Below are 19,962 nucleotides of genomic sequence, written 5' to 3'. Positions count from 1 at the left end.
TGTCTCCACCCCTGACCTTTGATTGCTTCTCCTCCCTGCCTTGGGCTGGCAGATTCAGCTGCTGAAGCAGATAAAACATGACATTATGGGATCCCTCTGTGTGCTGTGCAAAACTTAGCATGACCTCAGTTTCTTCATGGTATGTGGCTGCAGATGGTGAGTACCAGCTTCCTCCCTCAGGCAGCCCCAGAAAGCCACAGGTGGGTAGAGGGTGTTGATTTAGGTGGTGATTGAGCACTTTTGCTTTTTCCCTTTCAGGAGATTGTCTTCTTCTTTTCTATCAATGGAGTGTTCAAGGAAGGTGAATGTTCATAGAGCTCCCTCCCCTTATGTCCCACTGCTCCCTCCCCCACTGGCTGGGAGCCCTCTGAGAACCCTCCCAGCATCTCTGATCCCTTCCCTTCTCTTCCAATTCCCTTTGTGTTTTTCAGTCCCCACTTTACCCTCCAAGAAAGACCTATGTCATTTTTAAACCATAAATCCAATTAAAATTCAGAAATACTTTCTATAGTTCCAAAAGAAAAAAATTAAATTGTAAGAAGTAGGAAGAACATATGTGCAAATAATATTGCAGACTTTGTACTAATATGCCTATACATGAAGGAATTTGGCTAATCAGGAGTGAGATAGACAAAGATATCAACAATTAATTTAATTAAAAACAAAATGATTGTTTAGTAAATGTACACAGAGGTCAAACCACATTGTCCAAAGAAATGAAAATCCAGAGATGTCTGAATGAGTGAAAAATCCAATTTTCAGAAAATTCTTTATGTGATTGCAAAATTTAAAAAGAATATATACATATGCATATATATGTGTGTATATATGTATCACATGAACCATTGAATATATACATATATATATGTGTGTGTGTATATATATATATATATAAATACCTAACAAATATTTTAAGATAGGTAAACACCTATTATACACATCTAGAAAATGTTCACCAATCTATTTTCAGTGAGTACCTTTGGGTCATGGTTGAGGAGATAATATAGATGAAAGATACAGGATGATTTAATTTCCTAAGTACATATTTAATATTGTTTAATATTTTGTAAGTAGGCGAAATTATTGAGGGAAACACTTAAAAATACAGCTTGACAGTTTATCTACGTATGTGTATATGTTTTTGTCTTAATGCTCCCCTAACCCCAAATATTTAAACATTATTAAGTGCTTATTTCTTTTCAGCTCATCAGAAATGGATATCCTCTCTCAGGGCATAGAAACCCAGGAAGAGACTGCTGCAAGAAATACCAGAAAGTTCTGGCTGATGCACTAGAGTCCAGGCCCCTGTCTCCCTTCCCTCATTTTACAAAGTCTTCTGGCCAGACCTTCAGCGCTCCAATTCTGGCCCTGACCACCAGGGGGAACGTTTCTACATAACTTCCCACTCACAGGCAAGGAAAAGGCATGATTCACGCCCCCCCCCCCCAGATACCACAGATTCTCTTCACATTCCAGTATCCTACCAAACTCCGTTTGCTATTTCCTTTATAAATTACTGGTCAGACTCTAGTATGACCTCTCCGATATGGAATGGAGTTGTTTCCAGCCATGTGACTATTTTCAGATCTTTAACTTTGCTCCTTCTTGAGTAAATCTGATATATCGCTGAGAGAGTTTATTAAAGCTATGCACGGTGGGATCATGCCCATTCTATAAAGCTCAGTTCCAGTATCTATATGCCCACATAATGTCTGAATTACTCCAGACAATTTTCTACACTTTCTTAAGCCTTAGCAACTTCAAAGGGGGCGAAGAGTGGCAATTCTACAGATAAGAGTCTCCTTGTGAGAAATTCATGAAGGAACACAATGTAATGCAGCCAACACAGAGCCTGGCCACAGCTGACCCTCAGAGTTCTCTCGCTTTGCAGCTACAAATTTCTGTGATCCAGTCCTCTTTATTCTACTTAATACCTCTGTGGAGATCACTGGGTTGGAAATAGATCCTTGAGTGTTAGGCTGGTAGCCAACTGTGGAGGTGGGGCAGTAAGAACAGTAAGTTAAGTCTCTGGCTGCCAGGAATCGCTTCTCTATGCCCTTGGGGAAGGAATTTCCTGTAAGAACTCCATCTTACTCATGTGGCCTTGATAAGGATTTAGGGCCTGCTCCTACTTTCCTCAAGAGCTGTAATCAGATCTGCCACAAATTCCCAGCTCCAGATACCACAGATTCTCTTCACAAACACTCTTTGAGGACAGTGGGGACAGGGCATTCCTTCAGGTCACACCATGGTGAGCTGGTCAACATGAGGCAGAGGATTTTAGGCCCCCTTCTCAATCCTAAGCCACAGGACACCCAGCTAAACCCTCTTTATGGCCTGGCAGGAGAGTAGCAAGGGCCCAGGCTCTTTTTTACACTTTTGAAGAAATGGGTTGAGTGGGCCCTAACATACCCATCTTGATTCCACGTGGAAAACCTCCCCTCCTGTGGTGATGCTGAGATAACTATGCTGTAACTAAGCTGAGATGTTCCCTTTGGTTGACTGGAAGTCCCGAGTCATGTGATCCTCTCTGGTCCAGGATTTGAGGCATGAGGAGGATCACTTCGGGAGAAGTATCGGAAATTAACATTCTTGGAACGCACACTAGAGGAAGGGGAGAGACACAGAACCCACTGTTACCCTTGAATTTTCACATTAACTATTCAGGGTATATAATGTATTATCCCCACCGAGGTTTCTCCAGGCTTGGCTAATGGCCCATATATGATATATTCTGGAACGTTACATGCATTGTAATATGCAGTGTTTTATTGTCAATTAAGGAAGTTTTGCCACTTGTGTTGTTTAAATCTTTATCTAACTGATATTTTGTCTATTCTGTCACTCAATAAAGTGTATGAAAATCTCCCACTGGGACTGTGGATTTGTACATTTTGCCTTTTAATTCTGTCTTTTTTTTTACCGTGTATATTTTCCCCATTTATTTCTATCAGTTTTTGCTATGTATGTTTGGGCTTCATACTAAAAGGTGCATAAAAATTTAAAACTATTTTATTAAAACTGAGGGCTGCTGGGGGGGTGGGAGGTGGGGATAGGGTGGCTTGATTATGGACACTGGAGAGGGTATATGGTTTGGCGAGTGCTGTGAAATGTGTAAGCCTGATGATTCACAGACCTGTACCCCTGGAGCAAATAATACATTATATGTTAACAAAAACTATTTTATTAATATTTTTGTTGAATTAAGCATTTTATCATTTGTAATCTCTTCTTTTCTCTAGTAATGTTTTTAGTTGAGGTATATTTTTTCTCTTATGAATTGTCATACCAGCTTTGAGACTCTGTTTAAGTGGTATATCTTTTGCCATCTTTTTTTTCAAATTTTCTATATACTTACATTTTACATATGTCCCTTTAAAAGAGCATTTGATTGAATATTTTTTAATCTAATGCTTTTTAAAGATTTTTTTAATTACTTGAGAAAGAGTGGGGGGAGGGGCAGAGGAAGAGAGAGAGTCTCAAACAGCCTTCCCACTGAGCCAGGAGCCTGACTCGGGGTTTGATCTCATGACCCTGAGATCATGACCTGAGCCAAAATCAAGAGTGGGTCACTTAACTTACTGAACTACTCAGGCGCCCCTAAGCTAGGTTTATGATCTCTGGTTTTTAATTTGAAACATTCAGGCCATTGACATATAAGGTAATTCCAGCTATAATTTAGTTTAAATTATCTTATTGTTTACCCTATATTTATTTTCCTTTCTAGTTTCCTTTTCCTCTATTTCATAGTGTTTAATACTATTATTTTTGATTTTTCAATTTTTACCCATTTCATTTGGAAGTTTATCATTCTTTTGTCATCTTTGTAGTGTTTACTCTTCAGGTTACAACATATACTTTTGCTTTATCACAGTTTAACATAAAAGTTCTATTGCATTTCATTGGATAACACTCGTATCTTTCATAGTTCAATTCTATTAATGCCTCTACTGATTTATTGATATGCATTTTAATTATAGTATATAATATATTTGTATAATATAATTATATAAAAATTTTTTAAAGAAATTATCACTATATTGTACAGTCAATATTCATTTAGATTTTCCTCCATACTTTGAAATTTCATTATTCTTCATTCTTTTTGCATCTATATGCCTTCATCTCAGATCATATTTTTTGACTTGAACATAAATCTTTAGTTTGAGTTGGCTGGTGACAGATTTGCTTAGCTTTTGTTTTCATTAAAATGTCTACTTTTAACTTCCATTTCCAAAAGATAAGTTTCTTATAAACTATGCAGTTATTTTACTTCAACTCTATGAAGATAGAATTTCACTTTCATTAAGCCAGCATTATTTCTGTTTAAACATTATATGTCAGTCTTAATTACGCTCATTTTAAGATAATCTGTTGTCTCTGTCTTCTTTAAATATTTTCTCTTTATTTGTGTTTCAACAGCTTTATTTTGATGGACCTGGGTTTGGTTTTCCTCATACCTCACTATGGTTGGCATATATACATACTGCTTTTTATATCTGTGACTTAATGTCTTATGTTACTTTTCAAAATTTCTTGAACATTCTATCTTGAAATACTATTCTGCACTGTTCTTTCTCCTTTATGGGACTCCAATTAAACATGTTTAAAATATTTACTGAAGGGGCACCTGGGTGGCTCAGTGGGTTAAGCCGCTGCCTTCAGCTCGGGTCATGATCTCGGGGTCCTGGAATCGAGTCCCGCATCGGGCTTTCTGCTCAGCGGGGAGCCTGCTTCCCTCTCTCTCTGCCTGCCTCTCCATCTACTTGTGATTTCTCTCTGTCAAATAGAGAGACTTATAGGGGGGGGGACTATATGTAATACACTGTGGATTTATTTACTTCAGTCCTAGAATGAGGTTATTGTTCTTCATGAAAAAAGTTTTTTTCATTTGTTTGTTTTTCCTGATAAACTGTCAGACAGCAACAAACAACCCCAAATACGTTTCATCCCACTGGTGGTTGAGATTATCAATCTGGACTTCAGTCCCTTAGAGGACTGATCTAGTTTCAATTTGTCCTTACTTGCCTTCTATAGTTCTTGGAGGTCCCTACTTAAGCCTGAGTGGTTTGCTAGGATTTCCTCTCCCTGGAAGCCCCACTTTCAACATTAATATACTTAACCTTATGACTCTGTAGAAAATCGGCCACAAATTTGCCAACATTTAAGCATTTTATGTGTCTCCTTAGGAATCATCAATTGCTGCTCAAATAGAAGTAGCCACGAACATTGGGATTTCCTTCTGGATTTTCTTTTACCCTCTGATCTTTGCTCCATAGCATCTTATAGCATGGCAAGCTCTTTGATGCCTTCAAATAGTATTTTATTTTAAATGATTTTTTACACTTTTCTAGTTGTTCTTAGTTGGAGGTTTGGTTAAATTTAGCTCATCTGTAAGTGCTGGAAACAAAAATCTAAATTTATTTCTTTTTTTCATGCTTAGTTTGGCATAGTCCTTATAATCACTATCTTCTGCACTGTGCTTTCTCTAATGTCTGGAAGATAAGGTAACAAGAACAAGAAAACACATGTAATATGCTTTCCATTACGTTTTCCAGATGGATGTGTCTGGCCAGCATGGAATCAGTGCCTCAGATAATTTTCTTGCTTTATTGTATTACAAGCACACATCATCATCTTATCCCCCTATTTTTGACTATTTGCTCCTTTTTCTGAGGCCCTCAGGTCAGTCACTCTCATATTTCAACCATTCCACTGACAATAGATTCTGGATCCCCACTCCACTATATCTTCCTGTTTTAAATAAATACATATATTTATTAGAGGCAATGCTATTCTGAATATAAATTTAAAAGATAATTGTCTAATCAGAATGCAAACCCTTTAAATTTGAGGTGGACTGGTGAGTAAATAGACTCCTTCTCTCACTGTTGATTAGCATGCAAAGAGTTGATTATATATATATATATATACATATATATGTCACTTATAAAAATTTCTTAAAATTGGTAATATCCCTGTTTTGACCAAAATAATCTACTTATGGGAATTATTACATGGAAAACAATAAAATATATAGAATGTATATATAATCTTTTTTCATATTAGTCTATTGTAGCAAAACCTTGAATTTCTTAAAATTTGAAACTGTAAGGCGTCTGGGTGGCTCAGTGGGTTGGGCCTCTGCCTTTGGCTCACGTCATGATCTCAGGGTCCTGGGATTGAGTCCAGTATCCAGCTCTCTGCTTGGAAGGGAGCCTGCTTCCTCCTCTCTCTCTCTGCCTACTTGTGGTCTCTCTGTCAAATAAATAAACAAAATCTTTAAAAAATTTTAAAACTGTATTAGTAGGTTAATGTTTGTGGCAGTTAAGATTTTAACTGAAATGAGAATCTAATGTACAAATTATATGAAAATCAGAAATGATTATTTCTACATTTTTTAAATATAAAAAAGGTATGTTTCGAATTAATGTTATTTATTTTTTCCTGAGCTTCCAGCTCAATGAAATTAAGTCCTCAGTTCTTGCTCTGGTGAATAAGTTACCTTAGTTTTATTTTTTACAATGTCTTTAAAGAAAAAGCATATTAATTTGAAAAATAATAAAAATCTATTAAATATTCCTGAACATGCAATGGCATAAAAATTTTGTTAAATAAAAAGTGCTGGTTAAAGATATTTTTTGCTGATGATCATATTTTATATATATCTATATATAAATGCAGATATCTATATCTGTATAAATGCATAATATATCCCAATAGCATACAAACATAAAATACCGAATATATTCACATATCTTTTCCCCTCATTTGTTTGTTAAAGAAACTGGTTCATTGCATCCTAATACTGAAACAAGAACTTAAAAGTCTTTATTTTTAAAGAGTTTATTTATTTATTTGACAGACAGAGATCACAAGGAGACAGAGAGGCGGGCAGAGAGTGAGAGGGAAACAGGCTCCCCGCTGAGCAGAGAGCCTGATGCGGGGCTTGATTCCAGGACCCTGAGATCATGACCTGAGCCGAAGGTGGAGACTTTAACCCACTGAGCCACCCAGGCACCCCAAGAACTTAAAAGTCTTGATGAGACACAGGTTTGATCCTTTTGACAAGACTTCTTCATAGATAGTGCCTATAACATAACACATGATGTCTGATTTCTGCGTGTATGTGTGTCTGTGTGTGTGTGATATTTACCAGCCATTTATCACCATTGTGTAGGTTCCATACTTAAGAATTGTTAAATGATGATGTTCAAATTCTATCATGCTTCTTATATTAGCTAGAATACACTTATAAAGAGAAACTCCACATCAATAAATTTGCTATCTTTATGTACACCTTATACAGGAAAAATAATAAATATTTGATTCTTCTTTATTTATAAATTTTCATGAAACTAAGTTGACTTACTGACCTTCTCCAAATGTGAACAACAAGGTTTCTTTTTGTTGCTGTTAACATTTTTTTAATTAAATTAATTTATTTATTTTCAGAAAAACAGTATTCATTATTTTTTCACCACACCCAGTGCTCCATGCAAGCTGTGCCCTCTATAATACCCACCACCTGGTACCCCAACCTCCCACCTCCCCGCCACTTCAAACCCCTCAGTTGTTTTTCAGAGTCCATAGTCTCTCATGATTCACCACCCCTTCCAATTTACCCCAACTCCCTTCTCCTCTCTAAGACCCCTTGTCCTCCATGATATTTGTTATGCTCCACAAATAAGTGAAACCATATGATAATTGACTCTCTCTGCTTGACTTATTTCACTCAGCAAAATCTCTTCCAGTCCAGTCCATGTTGCTACAAAAGTTGGGTATTCATCCTTTCTGATGGAGGCATAATACTCCATAGTGTATATGGACCACATCTTCCTTATCCATTTGTCCGTTGAAGGGCATCTTGGTTCTTTCCACAGTTTGGCGACCGTGGCCATTGCTGCTATGAACATTGGGGTACAGATGGCCCTTCCTTTCACAACATCTGTATCCTTGGGGTAAATAACCAGGAGTGCAATGGCAGGGTCATAGGGAAGTTCCATTTTTAATTTCTTGAGGAATCTTCACACTGTTCTCCAAAGAGGCTGCACCAACTTGCATTCCCACCAACAGTGTAACAGGGTTCCCCTTTCTCCACATCCTCTCCAACACATGTTGTTTCCTGTTTTGTTAATTTTGGCCATTCTAACTGGTGTTAAGGTGATATCTCAATGTGGTTTTCCACTGTTTATTTTTTCCTGTTTTGTCAAAGATTAATTGACCATAGAGTTGAGGGTCCATATCAGGGCTCTCTACTCTGTTCCACTGGTCTATGTGTCTGTTTTTATGCCACTACCATGCTGTCTTGGTGATCACAGCTTTGTAATAAAGCTTGAAATCAGGTAAGGTGGTGCCGCCAGCTTTATTTTTGTTTTTCAACATTTCCTTAGCAATTCGGGGTCTCTTCTGATTCCATACAAATTTTAGGATTATTTGCTCCAGCTCTTTGAAGAATGCCGGTGGAATTTTGATCAGAATGGCATTAAAAGTATAGATTCCTCTAGGCAGTATAGACATTTTAACAATGTTTATTCTTCCGATCCAAGAGCATGGAATGGTCTTCCATCTTTATGTGTCTTCTTCAATTTCTTTCATGAGTGTTCTATAGTTCCTCAAGTACAGATCCTTTACCTCTTTAGTTAGGTTTATTCCAAGGTATCTTATGGTTCTTGGTGCTATAGTAAATGGAATCGATTCTCTAATTTCCCTTTCTGTATTTTCATTGTTAGTGCATAAGAAAGCCACTGATTTCTGCACATTGACTTTGTATCCTGCCACGTTGCTGAATTGCTGTATGAGTTCTAGTAGTTTGGGGGTGGATTCTTTTGGGTTTTCCTATAAAGAATCATGTCATCTGCGAAGAGAGAGAGTTTGACTTCTTCATTAGCAATTTGGATACCTTTTATTTCTCTCTGTTGTCTGATTGTTGTTGCTAGGACTTCTAATACTATGTTGAACAAGAGGGGTGAAAGTGGGCATCCTTGTCTTGTTCCTGATCTCAATGGGAAGGCTGCAAGCTTTTTCCCATTGAGGATGATATTTGCTGTGGGTCTTTCATAGATAGATTTGATGAGGTTCAGGAATGTTCCCTCTATCCCTATACTTTGAAGCGTTTTAATCAGGAACGGATGCTGGATTTTGTCAAATGCTTTTTCTGCATCAATTGAGAGGACCATGTGGTTCTTCTCTCTTCTCATATTAATTTGTTGTATCACATTGATTGATTTGCGAATGTTGAACCATCCTTGTAGCCCAGGGATGAATCCCACCTGATCGTGGTGGATAATCTTTTTAATGTGCTGTTGGATCCTGTTGGCTAGGATCTTGTTGAGAATCTTAGCATCCATATTCATCAGTGATATTGGTCTGAAATTCTCCTTTTTGGTAGGGTCCTTGCCTGGTTTGGGGATCAGGGTAATGCTGGCTTCATAGAAAGAGTCTGGAAGTTTTCCTTCTGCTTCAATTTTTTGAAACAGCTTCAGGACAATAGGTGTTATTTCTTCTTTGAAGGTTTGGTAGAATTCCCCAGGGAATCTGTCAGGTCCTGGTCTCTTGTTTTTTGGGAGGTTTTTGATCACTGATTCAATCTCGTTATTAGATATCGGTCTATTCAGGTTGTCGATTTCTTCCTGGTTCAATTTTGGTAGTTTATGTTTTTCCAGGAATGCATCCATTTCATCTAGGTTCAACCAGGAGATCAAAGAAGAACTGAAACAATTCATGGAAACCAATGAGAATGAAGACACTTCGGTCCAAAACCTATGGGATACAGCAAAGGCGGTCCTAAGGGGAAAATATATAGCCATCCAAGCCTTGCTCTAAAAATTGAAAAATCCAGTACACACCAGCTGTCTCTACACCTTAAAGAACTGGAGGATCAACAACAAATCAAACCAACTCCACACATAAGAAGGGAAATCATCAAGATTAGAGCTGAGATCAATGAGGGAGAAACCAGAGATACAGTAGAACGTATCAATGAAACTAGAAGCTGGTTTTTTGAAAGAATCAATAAGATCGATAATCCACTGGCTACACTAATCCGAAAGAAAAGAGAGAAATCCCGAAATTCATAAAATTATGAATGAAAAGGGAGAGATCACAACTAACGCCAAGGAAGTAGAAACAATCATCAGAAGTTATTACGAACAGTTATATGCCAATAAGCTTAGCAACCTAGTTGAAATGGATGCATTCTCAATGTGGTTTAAATTGAATCTCCCTGAGGGCTAGTGATGATGAACATTTTTTCATGTGTCTGATAGCCATTTGTATGTCTTCATTGGGGAAGTGTCTGTTCATATCTTCTTCCCATTTTTTGATATGTTTGCCTGTTTTGTGTGTGTTGAGTTTGAGGAGTTCATTATAGATCCTGGATATCAACCTTTTGTCTGTACTGTCATTTGCAAATATCTTCTCCCATTCCGTGGGTTGCCTCTTTGTTTTTTTGACTGTTTCCTTGGCTGTGCAGAAGCTTTTGATTTGATGAAGTCCCAAAAGTTTATTTTTGCTTTTGTTTCCTTTGCCTTTGGAGACATATCTTGAAAGAAGTTGCTGTGGCTGATATCGAAGAGATTACTGCCTATGTTCTCCTCTAGGATTCTGATGGATTCCTGTCTCACGTTGAGGTCTTTTATCCATTTTGAGTTTATCTTTGTGTACGGTGTAAGAGAATGGTCAAGTTTCATTCTTCTACTTATAGCTGTCCAGTTTTCCCAGCACCAGTTCTCAACAAGATCCTAGCCAACAGGATCTAACAGCACATTAAAAAGATTATCCACCATGACCAGGTGGGATTCATCCCTGGGCTACAAGGATGGTTCAACATTCGCAAATCAATCAATGTGATACAACAAATTAATATGAGAAGAGAGAAGAACCACATGGTCCTCTCAATTGATGCAGAAAAAGCATTTGACAAAATCCAGCATTCGTTCCTGATTAAAATGCTTCAAAGTATAGGGATGGAGGGAACATTCCTGAACCTCATCAAATCTATCTATGAAAGACCCACAGCAAATATCATCCTCAATGGGAAAAAGCTTTCAGCCTTCCCGTTGAGATCAGGAACAAGACAAGGATGCCCACTTTCACCCCTCTTGTTCAACATAGTATTAGAAGTCCTAGCAACAGCCATCAGACAACAAAGAGAAATAAAAGGTATCCAAATTGGCAGTGAAGATGTCAAACTCTCTCTCTTCGCAGATGACATGATTCTTTATAGGAAAACCCAAAAGACTCCACCCCCAAACTACTAGAACTCATACAGCAATTCAGCAACGTGGCAGGATACAAAGTCAGTGTGCTGTTAACATTTTGATGGGCTTCAAGTCCTCTATAGCAAAAGACTGACGAGTTTTTTTTTTTTTTAAGATTTTATTTATTTATTTCGCAGACAGAGATCACAAGTAGGCAGAGAGGCAGGCAGAGAGAGGAGGAAGCAGGCTCCCTGCCGAGCAGAGAGCCTGATGCGGGACTCGATCCCAGGACTCTGAGATCATGACCTGAGCCGAAGGCAGCGGCTTAAGCCACTGAGCCACCCAGGCGCCCGAGACTGACGAGTTTTGACTTGTGCTTTAAAATATCACTGCTGGCTGAGTTAAAAATAGTGAGGGAGCATGGGTGAAAACAGAGGGACCAGTTGGAAGGCAATATAATACAGAAGACTGATGTTGGTAACAACCAGGTTAGTAGCGATAGAGGGGGTAAGAAGTAACTAGACTGGACATATTTTGAGGGCAAGCCAAGAGAATTTTTTGAGTTTGGTGTGAGGTATGAGAGAAAGAGAGTACTCTAGGCTAACTCCAAGTTTTGGACACTAAGCACATGGAATTTCTGGTTGAAATACTTTAATTTCACTTCCATGTGCCATACAACGAAAATATCAAAAGTTGCGAGTAACAGGACTTTTCTGACAGCGGGTCACACTGTGAAAGTAACCACTTCCCAAAGGAGTTAGTCCAAGGCCTGTTCATAATTATTGCATCATGGAGTGACCAGGAATGAATAGATCTTTACTCATAAGTATGCTCTGAGACAGTGTGGAGTAATTAATGTACAATATGCAACACACAAACCTAGAGAAACTTAAATGTTAAAACCTAAGAAAATATGGTTCCTAACCATCTAATTGCCTTAATCCTCCCTCCCCCAAAACCACTAGTATTACTACCAAGTGGTACATTGTTTCAGCTGAATTCCTCTGAATAGTAAAATATAGATACCCTTAGTGACCCTACTTTGGGAGAGATAATTGAAACAATCTTATTTCTGTAGATTCCAGAAAAAAATTTCCAAATTTTGCCACATAACGAATTAGATATGTTGTGGTGGCAAGTGTGGGGTCCAAAAAAGAAAAACTGTAGGAGTGAATAGTGTGAAATATTTAAAAAAAAAACATGTTTGGGATCCTGTAAATTTGAATTCCATTAAAATTTATTTCTAAAGTAAAAAAAAAAAAAAGTTTATATCCATACCCAAGGCCATGATATCTGACAAAGTAGACTTTGGAACAAAGAAAATTAGAGGCATAGAGGATATTACAAAATGGTAGAAGGATAAATCCATCAGCAAGACCAAACAATCTTTAATGTGTACACATCAAAACAACTGAATCTCAAAGTATATGAAGTAAAACTGATGAGGTTGAAAGGAGAAATGACCATATCCACACTTATTGTTGAGGTCTCAACACCTGTTTTCAGAAAGTAATAGAATTACTAGAGATAAAATCATCAGCAATATTGAAGAGCTGAATAATACAACCAATACAGTAGCATAATCTACATGACATATACCAGAATACTCTGCCCAACTAAAACAGAGTATACATTTTTTCAAGTTCCCATGCAACTTCATCAAGATAGACCATCTTCTGGGCCATTAAACAAACATCAACAAATGTAAAAGAACTGAGATAAAGAGTATGTTCTCTGACTATATGGAATCAAACTATATATCAACAACAGAAAGCAAACAGAAAAGTAAACACTTGGCAATTGTAGTTGACCTCTATCATTCCAGTTCATTGTTCATATCCTTGTTTTAAGACCTAGAGGTTAGGGGCACCTGGGTGGCTCAGTGGGTTAAGGCCTCTGCCTTCAGCTCAGACCATGGGCCCAGGGTCCTGGGATTGGGCCCCGCACTGGGCTCTCTGCTCAGGGGTGAGCCTGCTTCCTCCTCTCTCTCTCTCTGCCTGCCTCTCTGCCTATTTGTGATCTCTCTGTCAAATTAAAAATAAATAAATAAATAAAACTCTAGAGATTAGAAATAATGGTCTCCTGAGCTGAAGGACATTTTGTCGTGGACCAGCAGGAGAAGTCCTAGGGAAGACCAAGAGAGAGTAGTGGGAAATTAAGAAAAACAAGAGTCAGATAGCTCAGATTAGGAGGTCTCCATGGGCTGATGACCCAGTGGAGCCCCAACACACACGAGAGACTTTATCTTATAGTTCAACAACAAAAATGTTTATCAAGGAGCTCAAGGTCAGAGGACCACAATTCACACCTCATGGCCTTGCTTAAAAAAAAAAAAAAGAGTTTACTCAAACATATTTACAGAGGAGCTCAAGGGCCATGTCAGCTTGACCCAGAGTGCTTATGTAAGCCTAATCAAATAGTGAGTGAATTGCTGGGATTGAGGGCAATAGCCCTTGGCAAAACTCCCTTGACTGCAAGGACTGTGTCAGCTTGTAGCCAATTCCCCACAACATGTCAGGCTGAAGAAAAGAAAACTCATTCCGGATACTTCAGAATATTGTTGATAGCAAGATTAGAAGGAGAGGGACAGTTTAGAAGGCTGTTCCATCAGTCTCACCTGACATTAAAGCTTGTACTATACTAAGCTTGCTGATGGGTTTTTTTTAAAATTTATTTTTTATTTATTTTCAGCATAACAGTATTCATTATTTTTTCACCACACCCAGTGCTCCATGCAATCTGTGCCCTCTATAATACGCACCACCTGGTACCCCAACCTCCCACCCACCCGCCAATTCAAACCCCTCAGATTGTTTTTCAGAGTCCATAGTCTCTCATGGTTCACCTTTCCTTCCAATTTCCCCCAACTCCCTTCTTCTCTCTAACTCCCCATGTCCTCCATGCTATTTGTTATGCTCCACAAATAAGTGAAACCATATGGATAATTGACTCTCTCTGCTTGACTGATTTCACTCAGCATAATCTCTTCCAGTCCCGTCCATGTTGCTACAAAAGTTGGGTATTCATCCTTTCTGATGGAGGCATAATACTCCATAGTGTATATGGACCACATCTTCCTTATCCATTCGTCCATTGAAGGGCATCTTGGTTCTTTCCACAGTTTGGCGACCATGGCCATTGCTGCTATAAACATTGGGGTACAAATGGCCCTTCTTTTCACTACATCTGTATCTTTGGGGTAAATACCCAGGAGTGAAATCCTGATTAAAGCTTGCTGATGTTAATGAAATCAGCTTCATAGTCTATTGGACTTGGGAGGTGAGAGAGAGGTTGCCTTCCAGGTTGTAGTGAAGTTGTTAGATTAAAGCGGTCTGAAAGAAGGCAAGATTCAGATGCCTTTCTAGTGTATAACTCATGAATGTTCATACTTCTGTTCTTTATGAATACCACTCTATTTTCTAAGTGGTTCTACATAGTTACCTTCTACTTCATGATTTCCTCCCTGATTATACCATCTGTCAAATAAAGCCCCCATATCTAGACAGGCAGAGAAATTTGCTTTGTGGGGTTTGTATGATTGTTCTATCCAGGCAGGTTGACACTTCACTTGCCCTACCATGCTGTTAGACCAAGATGAGGTATATAGTATGAGACCACTGATGACTCTTCAAATTTGTATGTTTTTTTCTTAATTTTGAAATTAATTTCATTTTAAATTTATTTTTTATTTAAAATTAAAATGATGGTAGCTCCCCTTAAAAAAATAAAGGCAAAGATTCTTCCTGGGGTAATTCTGGCAAAGGGAATCTTCATTATGAACATGTGGATATGAGCTTCATCCTTCCCATCTTCAGGAGGACAATGGAAAGATGGCAATGAGGTGTCCCCAGTAAGACTCCCAAATAAGACAGTAAGTGATTGGGCAGCCTAATTTACAACAGTCACCCCCTGAGACTCTGAAACATTTTTGTTCTCCATAGTATTTTTCTTCTCTCACTGAAAGTGAAGAGTGATAGAACTGGAATAACAACTGAGCAATTCTAATTGTAGGCCTGGCATTATTGAGGTGAGAATATATAGAAAGTTTTGTAACATTTCTATATATTTATGGACACTCCCTTCTACCAACAGGTTCTCCACAACACTCTCTCTACTTTCCAATCCAACAAAGTAGTGTGAAATGGCATAATGAACTCCAAGACAGAACATTTCCAGAGAGGGATATGGAGAACACACAGGATGGAAGCTCAGGGGGCTGGTTCAGGATCACAGTAAGTATCCTGACCAAAAAATAGGGAATGTGCAGGAGAATCAGATCAACAGGAGTTGTGTTGGTCTCATATAGAGATGCTAGGAACTTTGTTGAGGACAAAAGGAATTAACATCTTTGATCATCTAAGGGTATGTTCACACAAACAATTCAGAAGGAACAGGTTGACTGAAGAGAGGTCACAGGAAGTTGTCTAAAGGCAAAGGGGAAACTACTGCTGAGGATATGGAGCAATTCCTCACCAGATGCCACAGTTTGGCTCAAGCTGAGTGTGGAGGTATAGACTCTCTAAATTCCTTGTCAGAGGAACACGTAGGGTTTTCAATACATAGAATTTCCTGGAGCTTATTAAAGGAAAATCATTTTAAATATCTAAATTTGATTATTTGGGAGTTAAATATTCAAATAGGGAGAATGAAAAATTAGAAAAATCCATGTCTGGTAAAAGAAAAAGTTAAAATCATGTCAATAGTCCTGACATTGGAAACCTTTTAAAGCTCGGTGGAAGGTTGGAATAGAACACCAATTTGGGTCTATTCTACAGTCTTACTGCTGTGTTTTCTCCCTTCTCTCCCATCCCTTCTTTTCATCCTTAGATTCCATATGGAATAAAGTATAACAAGAAATGGCTAATAAATTCAATCCAAAGCCATTGCAGTGTCCCCTTTACCACAGTCAATGTAAGAGAGGATGGTGAAGCCAGATGAGTGGGCACAGGGAAGAGGGGGAGATAACTCAGCAGGGGCCACTGACCTCTGACACTTGCTGTTGCCTTCAATCCCTGTAGTTCCATTACTTTAAATACCAAGCCCAGTTCTTTATTCAGGATGTTAGTGCTGCCTCTGCATTGAATGATACCAACTACAAGATTTGTTATGAGAAAAATCAAAAGGTATGTGTTGAGGACATTACCCATGCCTAGTTCCAGTACAGGAAGACAGGCCAGTGGCCAGTCATCTTAAAATGAGAGTTTTTAGTGCTTACCCCACCTCTCCTTCTTATAGCTATCTATGCATGTCAATCCCTCTGCTGTACCCTACTCTATACAGAATAAATTGAGTCCAGAGGAAATGGAGCAGCTAAAGGTAATGAAGACTCAAGGTCCATTGTATGCCATACCCTGACCTACCTCTTCTTCCCCCAGCTCCCAATTTCCCTATCACCATGACAGACTCACAGTGGCTCTCACCATGTTTCTCTGCAGCTGACCATGAGCAAATGCTATATATCTCCCATAAAGCTCTTGACCTCCATAAACTCCACTTTGACCCAGGTGCAACTGATAGCAAATAACTGCCATTCTAGGGGTCTTCCTGGAAGGGAGACTGAAGAATGGTAATGAGGGAAAGGTTAGTGCTGGCCCTGGATCCCTCTCAGTCTTCTGACGCCTCCTTTCATCTTTTTGAAAAGTTGATGGACCATGATATAGATATAATCCTGAATTGAAGAAACCACATGGCTGCCACCCCGCAGATAATCAAAGAGAATTTCCCTGAGGTGAAGCCTTATGTCCACTGCTGGTATTATGGTACAGGGTGGAACACAGTGGGTAGAGGGAAGATTTGTCTCTGAGGCCATGGATAGTGACTGTCACTCTAAGTTCTTCCCAAAAAACTTTTGTCCTTGAACTTGTGCAAGAACAAACTGTACCAGCTGGATGGCTTGTCTGACATTCTACAGATGGTCCCCACAGTAAATATCCTGAACCTATCCAAAAATGAGTTGGGAAGAGAGAGCCAGATTAAAGTTGGGGTTGACAGGGGTGGTAGTGCTCATCAGAGTGATGACAGGAGTCAGGAAAAGATACCAGAGCAGAAGGAGGACCTAGGTGTCTATTCCTGGGACATCTTTCTAGTTTCTTTCTCATATTTTTCAGGTACCATCAGTCTGGGAGTTAGGCAAGATGAAATGGCTGAAGCTTGAAGAGCTGTTGCTAAAAGAGAACCCTCTGTGTGGCATCTTCCCAAACCAGTCCACCTGTGTAATGTCTGTAGTAACTTCTGTCACCCCTCCTGGGGAACTTTGTAACTTTGGAGCCTCAATTACCCACTCTAGGAGGGGGTCCCCTCTCTCCTCTCTCTGTGTCCCTTACCTGTGCTTAGAGGTCTTTTCCTTCCAATGACCTGCTCACTTGTTATTCTGATCTGGGTTGTTTCCCCACTCTGCACCCAACTGTCTCTAGCATTTCTTCCCATGAGAATGCTCCAGGAAGCACGGGTCCTCCTCTCCAGGACCAGAAGTGATCACCTTGAGCCAGATGCTAATACCTGAAATGACAAGGGTCCTCCAGCCCATGGTCTCATGCTGATACAGGACTTCCTACTCCCTGCTGAGATGGGGTTTCCCTCCTCACCCTAACAGGAGAAACAAATGGGTCCCCTCTCTAATTCTAGTCTGCCTGCCCCATGCTGAGGGTCAAGGTCTTGGGGGTGGGTGGGGACCTCTTCCTCAAGGTCCTGTTCCTCTGGCCCAATGTTAGGAACTGGGCCAGAGAAACCAGGGTTGCCTGAATCGGGGAGCCAGAAATTGGTGACTGCCAGTGGCAGAGGGCTTTCTGAAGCAGGAATGGAAGGTAGAGGGCAGAGGTCCTTGAAGAAAGAGGACAGGCCTCTCAGATGTACCTCTTCCTCTCTTCCCTCCACATATCACATCATCCAGACTGGTCCTTCAGAGAAGCCTTGGGAAGCCTGACATGACAATAATCCTTCAGGCTAGGAACTGACTGAAAGAAGCACAGGTGCATTGGGGCCATAAGGAGGGAAGGTGGTGATCATAAGAGAGTTCCCCATACCCTCAGCTCCATTCTGACCTGGGGTTTCATCCTCTACTCTACCTACCTACAGGAAGGCCTCCTGCTCCCATGGCTGCTTTGTTCCCCATCCCCATCTCAGACTGAGCTCACACAGGTGACAAAGTTTCAGCTAGCACCAGTAGACCCCCAGCCCAACACTGCATGTTTTCCATTCCTTCCTTGGGTGCCAGGGCCAAACAGGGCAGATAAAGTAAAGGGCTGCAGCCAGGGAGCTGTTTTCTCCTTCTCTCTTCTTCCCTGACTCCTACCACCAGGGTAGAGCTTCTTTCCCTTCCATTTGCTTTGCTTTCTCTTCCTTCTTTGCCTCTGCTCTCTATGTCTCTCTTACATCTCCCCTCTTAGCTTCACTCCCTCTTCTGTCTTCATCCACATCCCTCTCCCTCCCTGCCTCTTGGGTCTTGCCTCACTTACCTCCCTGCCCCAATATTCTGGGCCATCCCTGGGGGGTATCATGGTCCTGCAGAATGCTGCACCGCTAGGAGGTAGCAGAGCACAAGTTTTCCACCCCATTCTCTTTTCTTTCTGGAGCCTTTAATGGATACTTGGAGGAAGGAAGAGAGATGGGGAGAGGAAGGCAGCCCTGGAGCCTGGTCTTCTGGTGGCACTGAAGAAGGGAGTCAGGGCAGTCTAGGTGGGAGTTACCCAGGAGGAAGGAAAGACGGAGAACCTTTACAACCTAAACTGCAATTCATTTCTTTCTATTTTTGGTCTTGAACAGTGCCATCAAGAATTGCTTCTCCACATTGTTATGTCTTATAGGTGCCTACATTCATCATTGTCTCCTCCTATTAACATTAATGACCTCCACACCAGCCCTGAAGCGTTTGGGGACTTATACAGGTTATATTTTCGTATCTGACCCTTAGCCCATTGAGGTATATAGAATCCTGACAAGAGCATGACTGTTCTTCCTGGAAAATGTACACACACACACACACACACACACACACACACAGAATCATTTTACCTATTTACCCAAAGTTGCATATAATAATAGAGATTTACAGGATCATATGCTGAAGAATCCTACTGTAGTCTTGCTGATAGAATTTTGGGAGGCATTTCACCCATGACCTCTGGCCCTTTTCCCCCCTGTGCCTATACATGCCCTTTTTCACCTATTGCAACCTCCGTGGTCTCCACTTCTGATTTCCTCTTCCCTTCTTCAGGATGGCCAGGTGTTACCAACAAGAACTGTAGTTTGCACTGAAGTCTCCAATGCCCTGTAAGGTGAGGATGAACCAAGCATGATTTGGGATGTTGCAAGGGAGTCTTTGTCTACCACATAGTTTCAAGGTGTCTTTTGATTCCAGGAAAGCTATAAAGGATCTGAGATTCTTAAGAATTTAATCCTTCAATTCCTGCTTCGGTAAGTACCCTTGGGACCATAAAGTGGAACAGGGCTGGAATGGGCCACCCAAGCATAGCTCTGCTCATGGGTTGAGGGGACCTTTCAAGTCTCCATGGGGGCCCAAACTACAGAGATAGCCTATTTATTATCTTTGCTCCTCTTCATGTATCACTTGATCTATGACTCAGGAGACTGATAGGATCTTCTCAATGCTTACCACAATGAGGGGTGCTTTTCCCTGACCATTCCCTTCAACCTTGAAGATGCAAACTTGTGAGTATCACAGCTTATACTCTGTTCCTGGACCATGTGTCTCCCCAGAAAACACAGATCAGCTTATGGAAACATTTACACTGCCTGACCACCA

General features: G+C 40.0%; 1 pseudogene; it reads left to right on the top strand.

The window, feature by feature from the left end:
- The window catches only part of LOC122896558, a 38,028-nt pseudogene that overhangs the window by 17,609 nt on the left and 457 nt on the right, over positions 1-19,962 (top strand).

This window comes from Neovison vison, chromosome X, assembly GCF_020171115.1.
Source record: "Neovison vison isolate M4711 chromosome X, ASM_NN_V1, whole genome shotgun sequence".
NCBI classification, from domain to species: Eukaryota; Metazoa; Chordata; class Mammalia; order Carnivora; family Mustelidae; genus Neogale; species Neogale vison.
Note: the sequence above shows the minus strand (reverse complement) of the source record. Positions and strands in the feature narration are given on the sequence as shown.